At 41.0% G+C, this 18,966-nt stretch overlaps 1 protein-coding gene and 1 long non-coding RNA gene across 8 annotated transcripts in view; one reads left to right on the plus strand and one right to left on the minus strand.

The window, feature by feature from the left end:
• Nucleotides 1-2,878, minus strand: part of LOC138793445 (uncharacterized) — a 62,563-nt gene extending 59,685 nt beyond the window's left edge. For both annotated transcript variants that reach the window (XR_011363268.1, XR_011363269.1), the window contains exons 1-2: nt 2,803-2,878; nt 146-212 (exon numbers count right to left, since the gene is read on the minus strand). This is a non-coding gene — a long non-coding RNA (uncharacterized lncRNA). The remainder of the gene's footprint in view (nt 1-145; nt 213-2,802) is intronic.
• The window catches only part of TENM4 (teneurin transmembrane protein 4), an 890,102-nt gene that overhangs the window by 228,752 nt on the left and 642,384 nt on the right, over nt 1-18,966 (plus strand). The gene's annotated exons all lie outside the window — the stretch shown is intronic.

Genomic DNA, 18,966 nt, shown 5'->3' on the forward strand with positions numbered 1-18,966 from the left:
TTAGGAAGATCTCACTTGACTGCTCCGGCTCTAAATGCTGTTTATCTCATCTCTACCGCTAAGACCTCAGCGCATTGATGTCAGGCGGAGTGGAGAAAAAGGACGTCTCACGGCAAAATGATCGTCTTTCTTACATCATTCTTACCTGTAAGAGAGATCCCTGTGTTCAGATTCCAGAGAATGTTATCTGAGGAGATTTTCTTTTATTCCTTCTGGTAAAGGATTGTTGTGATAAAGAAGAAAATAGACAAAAAAATATCAAAAATAATGATAGGGCAGAACTATGGAAATAGAATTCTCTGGAGTATTCTCATATTTCTAGTTATATTTTTCTCAGTTTTCTAGCTATGGTTGCTTATAGATAAAGGTTTTCTGCACTTCCTTTAGCAAATATGGCCTCCACAACTGAATAAGCAACAGCTCTTACTTATTATTTACTAATAGATGGGCAATTTTATGCATTGGGTGCAAATCCAATTATAATTTTTTTTCCCTAAACAGCGCCACACCAGTCCACAGGTTGTGTGAGGTACTGCAGCCCAACTCACCTCAACAGACTGAGATGTGGACAAGTATAGCACTGATTTTACAAGAAAGCAGCTATATTTTTCTAGTCCTAAAGACTTCTTTTAACATTTTCCATTAGTAGCAACTGGAGATAACTCTGATCCCAGTCATTTACCCCTTTAATGCTGTAATCAAAGAAGACAACCAAGTAGGTAAACTGAAGGGGGGGGGGGTGTCTTTCTTACCTTATTCCGTTCAGCATACAAAGTGATCACAGGGTGCATTGTTCTGGCAGACAGGGGCCTAATGGAGTGTTTACACAGAGAGATTTATCTGACAGATCTTTGAAGCCAAAGCCAGGAACAGACTATAAACAGAGAATAGGTCATAAAGGAAAGACTGGGATTTCTCCTCTTTTTAAATCCCTTCCTGGCTTTGGCTTCCAAATTTGTCAGATAAATCTGTCTGTGTAAACGCATCCTAAACAAGGCCCTTAGATCTGCCTAGGGCTATGTTCCCACTATGTATAGAGAACGGCCGGTCTCTGCCCGGATCATCCCGGCCGGTACTTGAGTACCGGCCGGATGATCTTTCGGCCGCAGGGTTCTGATGCGGGCGCATCAGCGCGCGCCAGCATCAGAACCTCCCATAGCCCACAGTAAAGCGAGCGGCCGGAGCTGCTCGCTTCACTGTGTGAACTGACAGGTCTTTCTGCGGCCGGAATTCACTGAATTCCGGCCGCAGAAAACTGACATGTCAGTTGTTTGCGGCGGCGTATGGGATCACAGCCGGAGCGTGTACGATGTGTGTACGCTCCGGCCGGGATGCCATAGCTTAATAGGCTGTGTTCCGCTGCACTAAAACTACAGCCGTTGTTGCCATTTTACGTAGTGTGAACATAGCCATCGGGTGCGTTTACACAGAAAGATTTATCTGACAGATTTTGGAAGCCAAAGCCAGGAATGGATTTGAAAAGAGGATAAATCTCAGTCTTTCCTTTATGACCTGATTCATGTTTATAGTCTGTTCCTGGTTTTGGCTTCAAAGATCTGTCAGATAAATCTGTCTGTGTACACGCACCATTATTTGTATGGGCCCCCTAGAAGAATTGTGTTGAAAAAGAACCGTAGGGCTATTTTCTTCCATAAACAGCGTCCATGGGTTGTGAGTGACTGGTATTGCATTTTTGCTCCAGTAAAATTATGAGATAGATATGTGTTTAGCTGGTTTATTGAGTAAGGGTGCCTTTACACAGAAAGATTATCTGACAGATTTTTGAAGCCAAACCAGAAATGGATTTTAAAAGAAGAGAAATCTCAGTCTTTCCTTTATGACCTGTTCTCTGTTTATAGTATGTTCCTGGCCTTGGGTACTGTCCTTGGGATCATTGTCATCGGTTGATCGTTGTGTTACACGGAGCGATAATCGGCCGCATAAGGACGATTATCGTTCCGTGTAATAGGGCCCTTTGGATTCAAAAAAGTGTCAGATAAATCTCTCTGCGTAAAGGCACCCTTACTGATTGATTGATGGACTAAGTGATTAAATAAATAAAAAAGATAGACTAAATAATGACAGATCTGGGGGAAATTTATCAAACATGGTGTAAAGTGAAACTGGCTCAGTTGCCCCTAGCAACCAATCAGATTCCACCTTTCATTTTCCATAGAGTCTGTGAGGAATGAAAGGTGGAATCTGATTGGTTGCTAGGGGCAACTGAGCCAGTTTCACTTTACACCATGTTTGACAAATCTCCCCCAGAGTCTCCATTATTTAATTGCCATAGAGAGTGATGCCATTGTAACATAGGGGGAAATTTATCAACTAATGTGTGGTGTGGGGTGTGATACAGATCTTGCCAATTTAAGGGGGGGGGGGGGAACAAAAAACAAAAACATATATATATATAGAGAGAGAGAGAGAGCAGCTTGCCATCCGAAGTGGTTCAATAAGCAGGCATGTTTTGATGTTAGTGGGGTATATTAAAGGCTATGAAAGAATATCAGCCTGTGCGCACATACTGTAAATATATATATATATATATATATATATATATATATATATATATATATTTTTGTATATAAAACACACACACACATATATATATATATATATATATATATATATATATATACTGTATATATATATATATATATATATTTACAATGTGTGCACTGACTAAAACTATCCTGTAAACCTTTCCCAATATGGCCGTGCTTTATACCTACTGTGTTTTACACAGTTTGCTTTTATTTTGCGCTGTGTGAACATAGCCTTATAGTGACATAGCCTTACCGTTCATGTGATCAGTTTATCCTTTTGGTAAAATGAAAAAAGAAGTCACAACTAAAAAATGTAAAAACACAAAAACTATTAAAGGAACAATAATAAAAAAAGCCTTAAGAGGTTAAGCTGTAATTGTGCATGGAGCTGTCTGGGTAGTGGCAGGGTCCTGGGCCAGCCGCCCCCTTCCTCCTCCACCCTGTCTAGAATGGTGCAGGTGATTTAGCTGTGAGGGAGGACTCCGGCCTCCTCCTTTGAGCCTCTGGAGAGAAGCTTTGAAGCTCTGCTAGGAATCACTATCTTATCTCCACCTCTGCCTTCTCCTGGGGCCTGCACTTGTAGCCTATTGCATGTAGGATTGCAGAATGTGTAGCTGAAGTGTTTGATCACAGAGCTCCATCCCTCACTGATAGCAAATATGACTGTGAGAAGCCGCACTGCTACCTGCCAGATCCTGCTTTCCTGGTATCCTGACAGGACTGTGATGTTACTCCCCCTCCTGCACCACATCTCAGTGCATGACTAGATATACAGCAGCCAGAGCTCCTTATCATAGACTGGGAATTTCAAGGACCCTCTAAGTATGGACAGGTGGGCCGTAAGTGCCAGGTTCTTCCAAGAATTCCATGTGTGTTCCATTACAGAAGCCATTATTATTCTTGCAGCCTCTAAGGGTAAGTCACATTATAGGAGTATATACCTTCCATAGGCCAGAGAGCAGTAATGGCTTTCAGCGTAGTGCTGCGCCATGTGCATTATGGGGGCATGGGTTGGGTGGTCTATTGGCTTGTTCGCTGCATGTAAAAGCTTTCCCAAGGACTTGTGAAGAATGGATGTATGAGTACTTGTAATGTAAATCACACAGTCTCATAGAATATGAACAAAAGACTATGAACACAGATGCTACACCCTCTCAGTGCGAGGCGTTAATGCCCTACGCCAGACATTGTCCACAAAGTGAGTGACAAGGACAATATAGGTTTATATGGAGAGTGCCCATGTTAATATGTGTGCCAGTGCTAAGAGTATGCTAATATAAGATATATGAGTGCCAATACCAACATGAACCCCAGTGCTAATATAGTCCATGTAAGAGTTGTCGCCAGTATGTATGCCAGTGCTAAGAGTATGCATGCACCAATGCTAGTACTAATGATATGAGTGTCAATACCAAGCTTAGCCCCAATGCTCGTACAATCTATATGAGTGTCAATGCCAACATGAACCCCAGTGCTAATATAGTCCATCTAAGAGTTATCGGCAGTATGTATGCCAGTGTTAGGAGTTTGCTTACTTACCCCAGTAATAGTACAATCTATATGAGTGCCAGTGCTTAACCCCAATGCTAGTACAGAGCAGACTCTATCAGAACGCCAGAGTCAACAGGTACCCCAATTATAAGAGTGTAGCCCAATGTTAGAAGAATCTATATGAATGCCATTGTGTATACCAGTTATAAGAGTATCCATATACCAACGTGTAGCCCAATGTTACTTACAGTTTATATGAGTGCCAGTGCCACCATGTACAGCAGTACTAATGTAGTCTGTATGAGTTTCCATGCCATTGTGTATCCCTACAGTAGCTGAGTGCCAGTGTGTCCCCTTATACTGGCACAGTCTATTCAAATGCCAATATCAGTGTGTGCCCTAATGCTAGAATGCCAGTTTATGAGTGCCAATGGCATCAAGTGGACCAGTGTTAGTATGAACAATATAAGCACCAATCCTGTGTGGAAGCCATTGCTGATGCCCAGAGTATAAGGTATTGCTAGTATACTCTATATCAGTGCCAATGGCATCAAGTGGACCAGTGTTAGTATGAACAATATAAGCACCAATCCTGTGTGAAAGCCATTGCGGATACAGTTTATGAGTGCTGATGACCGGAATATAAGGTATTGCTAGTATACTCTATATAAGTGCCAGTCCCAGAGTATAAGGCATTGCTAGTACTCTCTATATAAGTGTCAATGCCAGAGTATACCCCTATTGCTATTACCACCTTTAAGTGCCATGTCTCTGTGGACCCCATTGCTAGTACAGTCTATATAAGTTCAGATGCCAGGTTTTGCCCTATTGCTATTACTGTCTATATGAGTGCCAATGTCTTTGTGGTCCCAATCCTGGTATATTCTATATGAGTGCCAATGTCTATGTGGTCCCAATCCTGGTACATTCTATATGAGTGCCAATGTCTATGTGGTCCCATTCCTGGTACATTCTATATGAGTGCCAATGTCTATGTGGTCCCAATCCTGGTACATTCTATATGAGTGCCAATGTCTATGTGGTCCCATTCCTGGTACATTCTATATGAGTGCCAATGTCTATGTGGTCCCATTCCTGGTACATTCTATATGAGTGCCAATGTCTATGTGGTCCCAATTCTGGTACATTCTATATGAGTGCCAATGTCTATGTGGTCCCATTCCTGGTACATTCTATATGAGTGCCAATGTCTATGTGGTCCCAATCCTGGTACATTCTATATGAGTGCCAAGGCCAGAATATCGCGTATTGCTGACACAGTCTATTACCAGTATTGTTGTATTCTGAGAATAGAAGGCTGCTGCAGAAACGTCTGTCCCCGTGGAGCGTCTTACTTGTCCATGCATTACATGGGCAGTCTATTGATTTCTGTTGATAATCTGTAGTCCATTAGTTTATCAGTTTATCATTGAGGACTTTTCATGGGGCAAACGCTGATGGTTACTGTATAGTATATATCGATCCAATACTGATGCCAATGTATAGCTTCCGGCCAAATAAACCTTTTGCATCAAGGCCTAAACGTGTAAATGTTATATGTGGATAAACTGCAATATATTCACACCCTCTAATAAATATTATAGAAACGACTCAATGGTAGGTAATTACCGATGTCATCAGCTTGTACTGGGCTCCCGATGTATACATATATATTCAGAGAACAGCACAATGACTGCGGCACAGGCATATTTCATAGGGGAGGCTAAAATAGCAGATAATGTGGGAAACTAGGTCAGTGGCTTCTGCAGGTGGATTGTAGAAATGACAGGAAAATCCAGTGCGCTTTCTGCTTTAAGTGTTATCTATCACTGCTGACTGCAGGCCGCATAATATATTACCGTATAATGGTGTCTGTAGAGGAGCCGAGAATATACCGGACCAATAATGCGTCTGGGTTACTATTAGTTTTATTATTATTATTATTATTTATTATTATTGCTATTTTTTCATATTATAATTTTTAATCATGTAGAATTTATGATTAGATTAATATACTATGTTATTATCATTATTATTATTATTATTATTATTATTATTATTATTATTATTATTATTATTTATTTATTTTTGATATTGATATTATTAATATTATAAATATTATTCATGTTATTTTCCTAATTTTATAATAACTATTCTTCTTAATATTGTTGTTATTTACTATTATTATTAAGGTTGTTGCAATTATTATAATTAGATAACATATGCATATTTTTTTGTTAATTATCAGATAGATATATATATATATATATATATATATATATATATATATATATATATATATATATATATATATAATTTTTTTTTTACTATTCTGCACTGGCAGACACCCACACAGCTCTTACACCTCCACACTCCAGGTGACAACTTAGAGTATTAAATCTTTTTAAGGCTTCATGTTATGATTATTATTAATAATTATGAGAATAATAATAAATAACATGCATATTGTTTTGGACAATTATTATTATTATTAATGTGAGGCCTTAAAAAGATTTAATACTCTATGTTGTCACATGGAGTGTGGAGGTGTAAGAGCTGTGTGGGTGTCTGCCAGTGCAGTAAAAAAAAAAAAAAAAAAAAAAAAAATATATATATATATATATATATATATATATATATATATAAATATATATATATATATATATATAAATTATAATTAACAAAAATAATATGCATATGTTATCAGCAACAACACTAGCAATAATAATAGTAAATAACAAAAATAACAATATTATTATTTTCATTGTTATTATTATTTATGTATTTTACTATATTACTCTAGCAAACACCCCCATAGCCCCTACGCCTCCACACTTCATGTGACACCATAGAGTATCAAGTCTTTTTACAGCTTCACATTACAGAGATATTCTCCCCTGAAGGTACAATAGATGCAGACCATGCAGCTGCCAAGGGAACCATGGAGAAAAGGGGCCAAGTATAGACAAACTGAATCCTATAATAGACAAGATGAATCCTATAATAGACAGGATTCATCCTATCCCAGAAAAGAGGAATCCTATAATGATCCTTCTTATCCTAGGTAGAAAGAGATGTGATTGTGTTATACAGGACCATAAAGCTAGTATGGGAAGAATATGGCCCCTTATGGCCAGAGAATATGTCTCTGCAATAGTGTACCAAATGGTAGAAGTATGAATATTATAGGGATAAAACACTTGTCAGCTATGTTCCTATAACGTCTATTTTTTGGCCATCCAAAAAGACAGCCATTATCTTTTGCGCCAAATAACATCCATTTATGCATATTGCGTCCGTATGGCCAAAAAAAGATATTGTGGGAACATAGCTGTAGATTGTCAGGAAGCCCCAGTAAGGCCAATGCGCAGGAGCATGCCTTACTACTACTAGTATTATTATTTTTAATTATTATCCCTATTAGTACTATTAGGAATAACAAGTAGAGTTACCCCCATCACACTAAAATAATACTCCCCGGATTCTGCAGCCAAAATATATATATATATATATATATATATATATATATATATATATATATATAAAAAAAAAATTTCTTTGAGGGTATGTTCACACACTGTAAAATAAAGGTAAAATATGGCCCTTATTTCGAGGTAAAAATACAGCTGTGTTTTCAATATTAGGTTTAGTTCACACAATGGGATTTTGCATCCGTCATTGCTGACAGCCATCCAAAAGGAGTCCGATAATTCTGATAATAGCAAATATTGGACGTCTTTTGACGGCAATGACGGACGCTAAAATCTCTATTGGAGTCAATGGAAAATGTCTGGTAGTGCACCCTATTTATTGGACTGAGAGGCCAAGCTTCGTGACCAGGCAGTGTGACCAGAAATCGGCATGCAGCCTTAGCTTTATTCTTTTTGCCTGTGGGGAGGGTGCATAAATGTATACCTCTCATTTACAACATTGTTTGATATATTACAGGGACACCTAAAAAGATTGAATTGGTTGGGGTCTCACTGCTGAGATCGCCACTGATCAGGAGAACAACTACACATCTCCAATTTCTCGTTTTATTTTACTGTGTTATGAACATAGCCCTTATAATGGAGCAGCAGGATAGAGATCACTAAGAGGTGGGGAGCCAAATGTGCTACCTCCATGCTTATCCTGATGCGTGAAACCCTGACCGATCAAATCTTTTGACAAGTTTTTCTAAAAGACAGTGACTATTTAGGCCTTTTTGACAAATATTTTCATGTGATCACGGAAAGCCGATCCTTCATTATTCTAGGCTGGGCCTCAATGACGCTCTGACTCTGGTCCAAGCGATCGTTAGAGGCTGCCTTCAGCAACCGAGCACAGATTACATAGATCAATGCAGTACATATGTACTGCATTGATCTCTATTAGCAATCCGTTCATTACTATTAGAAATTCCCCGGGGGGGAACACAAATTAGTGTAAAAAAAATAATTAAATATATATATTTTTCCACCGTTTCGATGCATATTTTAAAGACAAGCGCTATGGTCGTTTAAACATGCAACATGTAAATAATAAAATTGGCACAGTCCTGAAAATGGCAAAAAACAACCCTGATGTTAATAAATGTAAAAGAAAACAAAAGCTGCATAGCTGTATTCTTAGTGCACAGGTATATCTATTATATGGCATACATTATAATATGTCATCAAACAAATCTCCACATCTGAGCTCCTCCGTGCGGTTCAGCAGCAATGACTCTGGGTCTGCTGGGACTTGCAGTCCTACATCAGCCGGGGTCTACGTCATCATCAGACGTTTCTGCAGTTTGCAGCATCGGATTTCAGTTTTCCTGGTTTTCTGCGGTCTCGCAGGATTTCATCAACCAGTAGTTTCATCATGTGTTGCCTAATCTTATGCAAGGTTGTGAAATTGCGAGTGATTTTCATCATGGTGACATAATTAACCCCTCATGGCCTGGGAGCAGATTGCCATGTGTGGAGGATTGTCAGGGTCAGGGGTCACGTGTAATTCCATGTATTATGACGGACCTTCTTTTGTGTGTGTGTGTGTGTGTGTCTGAGAAGATTATTCCCGGGTGAGGAAGAGCGCCTGTGAACTTGAGGTTTATGTGTGTCTTTTGTGTCTATCCAGATATTAGATTACACATTACAATACTAAGACTAATATAAATATATATATAGAGGTCCAAAAGTAGGTGGCCAGTATGTGTAATAGGGTTATGAATTCCCTCAGGGGAGATTTATCAAACATGGTGTAAAGTGAAACTGGCTCAGTTGCCCCTAGCAACCAATCAGATTCCACCTTTCATTTCCCAAAGAGTCTGTGATGAATGAAAGGAGAAATCTGATTGGTTGCTTGGGGCAACCAAATTCATAACCCTATTACACATACTGTCCACCTACTTTTGGAAATATAAATATATATATATATATATATATATATAATTTCATCAATGAGTGCCGATAAGCACCACCTAGAATTAGGGGGGTATTACACGGAGCGATTATTGTTTGAAAAATCGTTAAACTAGAAATTGTTGGTCGTTTAATAGAATTTGGACCTATTTTTATCGTTGATCGTTTACAAATCGTTTGCATGTACAGTAATAAGACGTTGTTCGGTCGTTTGCAATAGCGACTACAGGACAAACGCAAAAACGATCATAAGTAATGATCATCGTTCTGTGTAATCGGGTGAACGATTTTAGGTTGTTCGCCATAGCTGTCGTTTGAGTTCGTTTATCATTAATCCTATCATCAAAGAAATCGGTTTTGTGTAATAGTACCCTAAGTGTTCCCACATGATGAGTTAAAGGGAACCTGTCACCCCCCGTCATTCTCTATGAGCGTTGGACTCATCTTTCAGCGCGCGCGCCGGGCTGCAGCGGCTGAGATCTCCGTGACCCGACCGGATCCAGAAGCGGGACCCAGCGGGATCAGGTGAGTATAGGGGGCTGTAGCGGGGGGTTCGGGAGCCTGTCAGCCCGGCACGGGGGGTGACAGGTTCCCTTTAACCCCTTAACGACAAAGGGCGTATAGGTACGCCCTATTGCCGGTAAGGGCGTTCAGAGCGGCGGTCCCAGGTGCCGCTTGTAGCCCGGGACCGCTGGTATTAGCGGGCACGGTCCGATCGCCGTGCCCGCTAATACAGTAATCAGATGCAGCTGTCAAACATGACAGCTGCGTCCGATTACCGGATCCAGCGTCTCCCTGGTGTCTAGTGGCGGAGATCGCTCTTCCGGGATGTTATCCCGGAGGAGCGATCTCCGTTTCTGAAGCCGGCCGGGGACCGCTCCAAGATGGCGCCGTCCCCGGCTCGGCACTCGTTTACTTCCGGCTGCAGCAGCCGAAAGCAAACGAGTGCCTATCTCATGGATCTCAATGAGAGATCAAAGTGTATATACTAGAAGTCCCCTAGGGGGGCTTCTAGTATATGTGTAAAAAAAAAAATATAGTGTTGTTGTCAATAAAAAGCCCCCTCCCCTAATAAAAGTCTGAATCACCCCCCTTTTCCCAGGTTATAAATAAAAGTAAACAAATAAATAAATAAACAAACATGTTTGCTATCGCCGCGTGCGTAATCGCCCGAACTATTAATTAATCACATTCCTGATCTCGCACGGTGAACGGCGTAAGCGCAAAAAAATCCCAAAGTGCAAAATTGCGCATTTTTGGTCGCATCAAATCCAGAAAAATTGTAATAAAAAGCGATCAAAAAGTCGTATATGCGCAATTAAGGTACCGATAGAAAGTACACATCATGGCGCAAAAAATGACACCTGACACAGCCCCATAGACCAAAGGATAAAAGCGCTATAAGCCTGGGAATGGAGCGGTTTTAAAGGGAACCTGTCACCCCCCGTGCCGGGGTGACAGGCTCCCGACCCCCGTTAGACCCCATATACTTACCTAATCCCGCCGGGTCCCGCTTCTGGAGATGGTCGGGTGATGAAGATCTCAGCCGCTGCAGCCCGGCGCGCGCGCTGAGAGATGAGTCCAACACCCATAGAGAATGACAGGAGAGTCCAGCGCTCTGTCATTCTCTATGAGCGTTGGACTCATCTCTCAGCGCGCGCACCGGGCTGCAGCGGCTGAGATCTTCATCACCCGACCACCTCCAGAAGCGGGACCCGGCGGGATTAGGTAAGTATATGGGGCTCTAACGGGGGGTCGGAAGCCTGTCACCCCGGCACGGGGGGTGACAGGTTCCCTTTAAGTGACGTATATTTGTTGACAATGGTTAGAATTTTTTACAGGCAATCCGATACAATATAAGTTATACATGTTACATATCGTTTTAATCGTAACGACTTGAGGAACGTGCATAACAAGTCAATTTTACCCCAGGGCGTATGGCGTAAAAACACATTTCCCCCAAATAAACAAAATGCGTTTTTTTTTTCAATTTCACCACACTTTGAATTTTTTCCTGGTTTCGCAGGAAAGCTGCAATCACTAATCACTAGAGATGAGCGAACCTGGAGCATGCTTGCGTCGATCCGAACCCGAACTTTCGGCATTTAAATAGTGGTGGCTGCTAAAGTTGGATAAAGCCCTAAGGCTATGTGGAAACATGGATATAATCATTGGCTGTATCCATGTTTTACAGACAACGTTAGAGCTTTATCCAAGTTCAGCAGCCCCAGCTAATCAAATACCAAACGTTCGGGTTCGGATGGACTCGAACCCGAACTCGGTCCACTCATCTCTACTAATCACTAATCACTCCTCCTGGGAACTAGACCCTAGTAATCAAGTATGTGTGGCCTATAGAAAACTTCATTAAAATAGTTTAGAGTACATCACCATAGGAGTCTTTGAGACTACAACCCCATTGTAGATATGCAGTTCAGGAGGTATACTCCTAGTACCGCCATTGGAAAAACTACCCTTCCACAGAAATGTGATGCACCATAGGTAGTCAGGTGGCTACATCTCAAGTAATAAATGAGTGTGGTGTTAAAGGGATTATCCAGCAAAAATATTTTTCTTTCAAATCAACCAGTATCAGAAAGTGATATAGCTTTGTAATTTACTTCCATTAAAAAAATCTCAAGTCTTCCCATACTTAACAGCTGCTGTATGTCCTGCAGGAAATGTTGATTTATTTTCAGTCTGACACAGTGCTCTCTGCTGACATCTCTGGCTGACACAGAAACTCTGTCTTGGTTTTCTATAAATCCCCATAGAAAATCTCTCCTGCTCTGGACAGTTCCTATCTTGGCCAGAGATGTCAGCAGAGAGCGCTGTGTCAGACTAAAAATAAAACATTTCCTGCAGGACATACAACAGCTAATAAGTATGGGAAGACTTAAAGGGGTAGTGTGGTGCTAAACAATTATTCACTAAATAACACACATTACAAAGTTATACAACTATGGGCTGCGTTCACACTACGTATATTTCAGTCAGTATATGTATATTTTAGTCAGTATTGCAACCAAAACCAGGAGTGGATTAAAAACACAGAAAGGATCTGTTCACACAATGTTGAAATTGAGTGGATGGCCGCCATTTAATGGAAAATATTTGCTGTTATTTTAAAACAACGGCTGTTATATTGAAATAATGGCCGTTATTTACTGTTATATGGCGGCCATCCACTCAATTTCAACATTGTGTGAACAGAGCCTTTCTGTGTTTTTAATCCACTCCTGGTTTTGGTTGCAATACTGACTGAAATATAGGTAGTGTAAACGCAGCCTAATAATGTATGTTATGTTAGTGAATGGCCCCCTTCCCCGTGTTCCCCCCACCCACGCTAGACCCGGAAGTGTGATGCATTATACTCACCTGATTCGTGTCGACCCCCGTCCGCCATGTCATCTTCGGGAGGTCGGCCGAACCGCTCCATCTGTCCCTCATGCCGGCCCCCCTCTGCCGCGTCATCAGCTGCTCAGCCGCGATTGGCTGAGCACAGACAATAAAGATCCTAACAGGGTGCTACATACACCGCCTGTTCCCGCAGTGACTCCGGAGCCCGCCAGGTGATTCCTATCCCCATGTCATCCTATCCTATCTGCCTGTAGAGCATTACTGAATCTAGGACCAATGTCATCTCATCCAATGCAACTGTTACAGTACTGACTCTACAAGTACTTTAAGGGTGGTATTACACGGAACGATTATCGTTCGAAAAATTGTTAAATCGTTTGGATTTGAACGATAATCGTTTAGTGTAAAAGCAGACAACGAGAAATCGTTCGGATAATAGAATTTCGACCTATTTTGATCGTTGATCGTTCGGAAACGGGTACAGCATGGGTCCTAAAGTGACTGATTTCATGCCGTACCCATACGGCATGGGTCCTTAAGAGGTTAAAGGGGTACTCTGGTAAAAATCTTTTTTTTTTAAATCAACTCGTTTCAGAAAGTTATACAGATTTTAAAAATCTCTAGTCTTCCCATACTTATCAGCTGCTGTATGTCCTGCAGAAAGTGGTGTTTTCTTTTCAGTCTGACACAGTGCTCTCTGCTGCCACCTCTGTCCATGTCAGGAACTGTCCAGAGTAACAAGAAATTCCCATAGAAAACCTCTCCTGCTCTGGACAGTTCCTGACATGGACAGAGGTGGCAGCAAAGAGCACTGTGTCAAACTGGGAATAAAATGCCATTTCCTGCAGAACATACAGCAGCTGATAAGTAATGGATACCTAAGATTTTTATATAAAAGTAAATTGCAAATCTAGATAGCTTTCTCAAACCAGTTGATTTGAAAGAAAAAACTATTTTAAATTTTAAATCTGGAATGAATGGCTCTGCAGAAATAGATGGGGGACTCACAGGCCTAGGCCTCGGCCCCCTATCAGTGCAAGCCGTATTCTTATTTTATATAGGATACAGTACGTGTCTATTATAAACTATTCCCATCCTACTGGATAGAAAATAGCATTAACCCTTTCTCAGCCAAAGCCGTATGTAGTTTGCGCCTTCTCTTAGAACGTATATAGGTACAGCTTTATAATAGAATTTTATTTCACAGCCCATGTTTTATTTGTCTGTGCCAGAAGTGTGGAAATCTCTACAAGTGGGCCTTCTGATTGATATGCCCTGAATGTCTTTCATGGGAATAACCCCTTTAAGGTGAAGGAAAGCCAGTTCTATCACATTTTAACAGCCTCAAGTTTCACAGCGGCCTGGACTGAATGCCGCTATTTAATATCTAATTTCCTTACAGAAACCAATTTTCTACTTCTCCCATACTGCCCCAAATCTGTATTTATGATCAGTGAACCCTGGCAATAATTGGTATTTATAAATGTCTCCTTCTATGCACCAGTGACTGTGCGTGTGTTCTTATATTACCAAGTGATGGCTAAATCGGGGACATATTGCACCGCTACTAACGGCAATGTTTATGAAAAATATCACAAGCTCCAGTGTGCGTCTCTGCTGTAGAAACAAGGCTTATGTATACAATTAGTATAGAGAAGACATATGAGCCTGTGGGCTATAGCTGCCATGCCCCACTGCCCAAACCCATGACCATTACTGTGCAAACACCATAACCTGCCATAACATTACTGATTGTGAAGCTACAATACAGTCCCCTATGGACAATGACGTAGCTGCTATATTACTGCTCCTATATACAAGAATATAACTACTATAATACTGCTCCATATATACAAGAATATAACTACTATAATGCTGCCTCCTATGTACAAGAATATAACTACTATAATACTGCCCCTATATACAAGAATATAACTACTATAATACTGCTCCTATATACAAGAATATAACTACTATAATACTGCTCCTATATACAAGAATATAACTACTATAATACTGCTCCTATATACAGGAATATAACTACTATAATACTGCTCCTATATACAAGAATATAACTACTATGATACTGCTCCTATATACAAGAATATAACTACTATAAGGCTAGACGAAGCGGGAAAGTCAGCCCGCGAAACGGCCGTCGCCACGGTGCACAGCACCTCTGGACCTGTCTCCCCCTGCCCTGAGCTTATCTGCAAGATGACATCGTACCAATAAATCATCACCACTGCATTAACCCGGTGAGTGCCGCTGGTCTTTACTTCCTCAATGGCTTGTGCTGATTAAATGAACTGCTTTCTCATTTACGCTGAGCACCACTGTAATGCATGAATGTCACTGAGATTACTCAGTCAACAAAGACTACAACGCTCCTCATCTCACAAAGACACTTAACCTGAAAACATATACAGCCCCACACAAATTACGGGTTACTGATAGTGCCAACACATCTATTTGCTTGTGCTTATATAACTACTATAATACTGCTCCTATATACAAGAATATAACTACTATAATACTGCTCCTATATACAAGAATATAACTACTATAATACTGCTCCTATATACAGGAATATAACTACTATAATACTGCTCCTATATACAAGAATATAACTACTATGATACTGCTCCTATATACAAGAATATAACTACTATAAGGCTAGACGAAGCGGGAAAGTCAGCCCGCGAAACGGCCGTCGCCACGGTGCACAGCACCTCTGGACCTGTCTCCCCCTGCCCTGAGCTTATCTGCAAGATGACATCGTACCAATAAATCATCACCACTGCATTAACCCGGTGAGTGCCGCTGGTCTTTACTTCCTCAATGGCTTGTGCTGATTAAATGAACTGCTTTCTCATTTACGCTGAGCACCACTGTAATGCATGAATGTCACTGAGATTACTCAGTCAACAAAGACTACAACGCTCCTCATCTCACAAAGACACTTAACCTGAAAACATATACAGCCCCACACAAATTACGGGTTACTGATAGTGCCAACACATCTATTTGCTTGTGCTTATATAACTACTATAATACTGCTCCTATATACAAGAATATAACTACTATAATACTGCCCCCTATATACAAGAATATAACTACTATAATACTGTTTCCTATGTACAAGAATATAACTACTATAATACTGCTCCTATGTACAAGAATATAACTACTATAATACTGCCCCCTATGTACAAGAATATAACTACTATAACACTTCTTCTATGTGCATGCATATACCTGGTACCATCCTATGATACGGTAATATAATGACAGCCTGGCTCGCTCCTGGTATCTCTTGGATAATGGCGGTTATTGATAGTGTGACTCCTCATCGTCGGCTTTATCTGGCAGTTAATGAGATGACGGCGCTGTATCTTTAAGAGGGCGATAATACATGAATGGCTGTACGTATGTATATGTTATGGTAATTTCCAGATTATTAGCGGAGAAGGATATTAAGTGTTATGCAAATGGCGGGACGGAGATGAAGGGTTTTGTGGAGCAGAATCAGACAAATAATTCCGGCATATTCCTGCGGAACGAATTATTAGGAAATAAGCTCTTACAGAAGGAGAGGATTATAGAAATGTATTTATAATCACAGGTCGTAATCCGAAAATACCGAGTAATGCTGGGAAATTACCAGACGCAACCTAAATATTTGCACAATGTATAGCAACGAGGAGGCTTCCTGGGAGCAGAGCCTATAGGCAGGGGTTATTGGAGTCACACGGGGTCAGAGGTCATAGGTCACCATCCCTCCTATGCCTTTTCTCCTGCAGTATTAATGTGAGTGTCAGTCTTTACTGTATTCTTGCATTCTATTCATGAGTCTAAAAGACTAGACTGACCTTGTATTAAAGGCCTGGTCTGATTTGTGTTACTCTACGTGTCAGACGCGGGTTGGATGCCTACGCGGGATTTTCATCAATTTTTTTTTTTCTTTAAAATCAACTGCTGCCAGAAAATACCAGAGATTTGTAAATTACGTCTTAACAAAAAAAATAAAATCTCAAGTCTTCCAGAACTTAGCAGCTGCTGTATGTCCTGCAGGAAGTGGTGTATTCTTTCTAGTCTGACACAGTGCTCTCTGCTGCCACCTCTGTCCATGTCAGGAACTGTCCAGAGCACTAGGAACTCAACTGGTGTCAGAAAGTTATAGAGATTTGTAATTTACTTCTATTTAACGCCTTAACGACACAGGGTGTAAATGTATGCCCTGGCGTCCTTAGGGGCGTTCAGTGTGTGTGTGTGTGTGTGGGGGGGGGAGCGTAATGGCCCTGACCCTGGCTCAGCGATCTATTGTTCCTGGCTGCAGCAAGCCAGAGTAACAGAACACAGATCTCAATGATCTTTTCAGTATATCTATACTGCATAGATCTCAATGAGAGATCAGAGTAGTGATAGGGTCCTATTCCACGGGCTGATGGGGGCCCGATCAACGATGTAAACGAGCGCCAATCTAGCAGCCTATTACACGGTCCGATAATCGTTTAGCGAGGGCTGCAGGGACATCGTTACCGATGTCCTTGCAGCCCTTGTTTAAACAGCATACATTACCTAAGCATGCTGCAGGTCTTCTCCTGTGCTCCTTCTTCCTCCCGGTCTTGCGTGCAGCAGCAGCTTCGGTGCGGCCTGTCTGAGCTGACAGATTGCTCAGCCAATCACTGTCTGTGGCGCTCCTGGCCAGTGATTGGCTGAGCGGTCTGTCAGCACAGAGCGGTCTGTCAGCACAGACAGGCCGCACCGAAGCTGCTGCTGCACGCGAGACCGGGAGGAAGAAGGAGCACAGGAGAAGACCTGCAGCATGCTTAGGTAATGTATGCTGTTTGTGAAATTGCCGGTCGCCGGCCGCGCACCGCTATTCGACGTAGCGATGCGTGGTCGGTGCCAGATAATCTGAGGTTTTAACCTAAATAAACGATCAGCCGATGACACAATCATCGGCAGATCATTGTCTCTATTCCACGGAGAGATAATTGGCCGAATCCGGCCGTAAACACGAAAGTTACACAAATTACATATCGTTGTAATCGTACTAACTTGAGGAACATGTATAACAAGTCAGTTTTACCCTAGGGTGAACGGCGTAAACCCAAAACTCCCCCAAATTTAAAAAAAAAATGTGTTTTATTTTCAGCAGAGTATTTTATTCAAAAATTCAGTCTGTCATTGCACACTACAATTAGTGGCGCAAAAAATAAGGGCTCATGTGGGTTTCTAGGTGAAAATATGCAAGTGCTATGGCCTTTTAAGCACAAGGAGGAAAAAACGAAAGCGCAGAAATTGAATTTGGCCCCGTGCTTAAGGGGTTAAAATCTTGTGCTCCCGTACTTATCAGCTGCTGTTTGTCATGCAGGAATTGGTGTTTTCGTTTTAGTCTTCTAGTCTGATACAGTGCTCTCTGCTGCCACCTCTGTCCATGTCAGAAACTGTATAGAACAGTAGCAAATAGAAAACCTTTTCTGCTCTGGACAGTTCCTGACATTGACAGAGGTGGCAGAGTGGACAGAATACAACACTCCCTGCAGGACATACGGCAGCTGATAAGTACTGGAAGACTTGACATTTTTAAATAGAAGGAAATTAACTGTGTAACTTTCTGATACCAGTTGATTTTGAAAAAAAATAAATAAAAATAATTGTGGTATTCCTTTTAAGGCCTCCAGTTTATATGTAAAGGTTTAATCCATATTGCTCTGCATAGGACATGTATGAAAAAAAAAAAAAAACAAGATGCCTGTTCATGTCAGGAACTGTCCAGAGCAGTAGAAAGTCCCCATAGAAAACCTCTCCTTTTCTCCAAACTGGAAAGAATACGCATAATAGAAGTAAATTACAAATTTGTGGCACCAGATGATTTGAAAGGGAAAAAAAAACTACCCATTTAAAGTGGTACTCCAGTAAAAAAAAATTTCTTTCATATCAACTGGTTTCAGGAAGTTATGTAGATTTGTATTTAAAATTCTCAAGTCTTCCCACACTTCTTTTACATCAACTCGTTTCAGAAAGTTATACAGATTTTAAAAATCTCAAGTCTTCTCATACTTATCAGCTGCTGTATGTCCTGCAGAAAGTGGTGTTTTCTTTTCGGTCTGACACAGTGCTCTCTGCTGCCACCTCTGTCCATGTCAGGAACTGTCCAGAGCAGTAGCAAA

This window comes from Dendropsophus ebraccatus, chromosome 5 (genome assembly GCF_027789765.1).
Source record: "Dendropsophus ebraccatus isolate aDenEbr1 chromosome 5, aDenEbr1.pat, whole genome shotgun sequence".
NCBI classification, from domain to species: domain Eukaryota; kingdom Metazoa; phylum Chordata; class Amphibia; order Anura; family Hylidae; genus Dendropsophus; species Dendropsophus ebraccatus.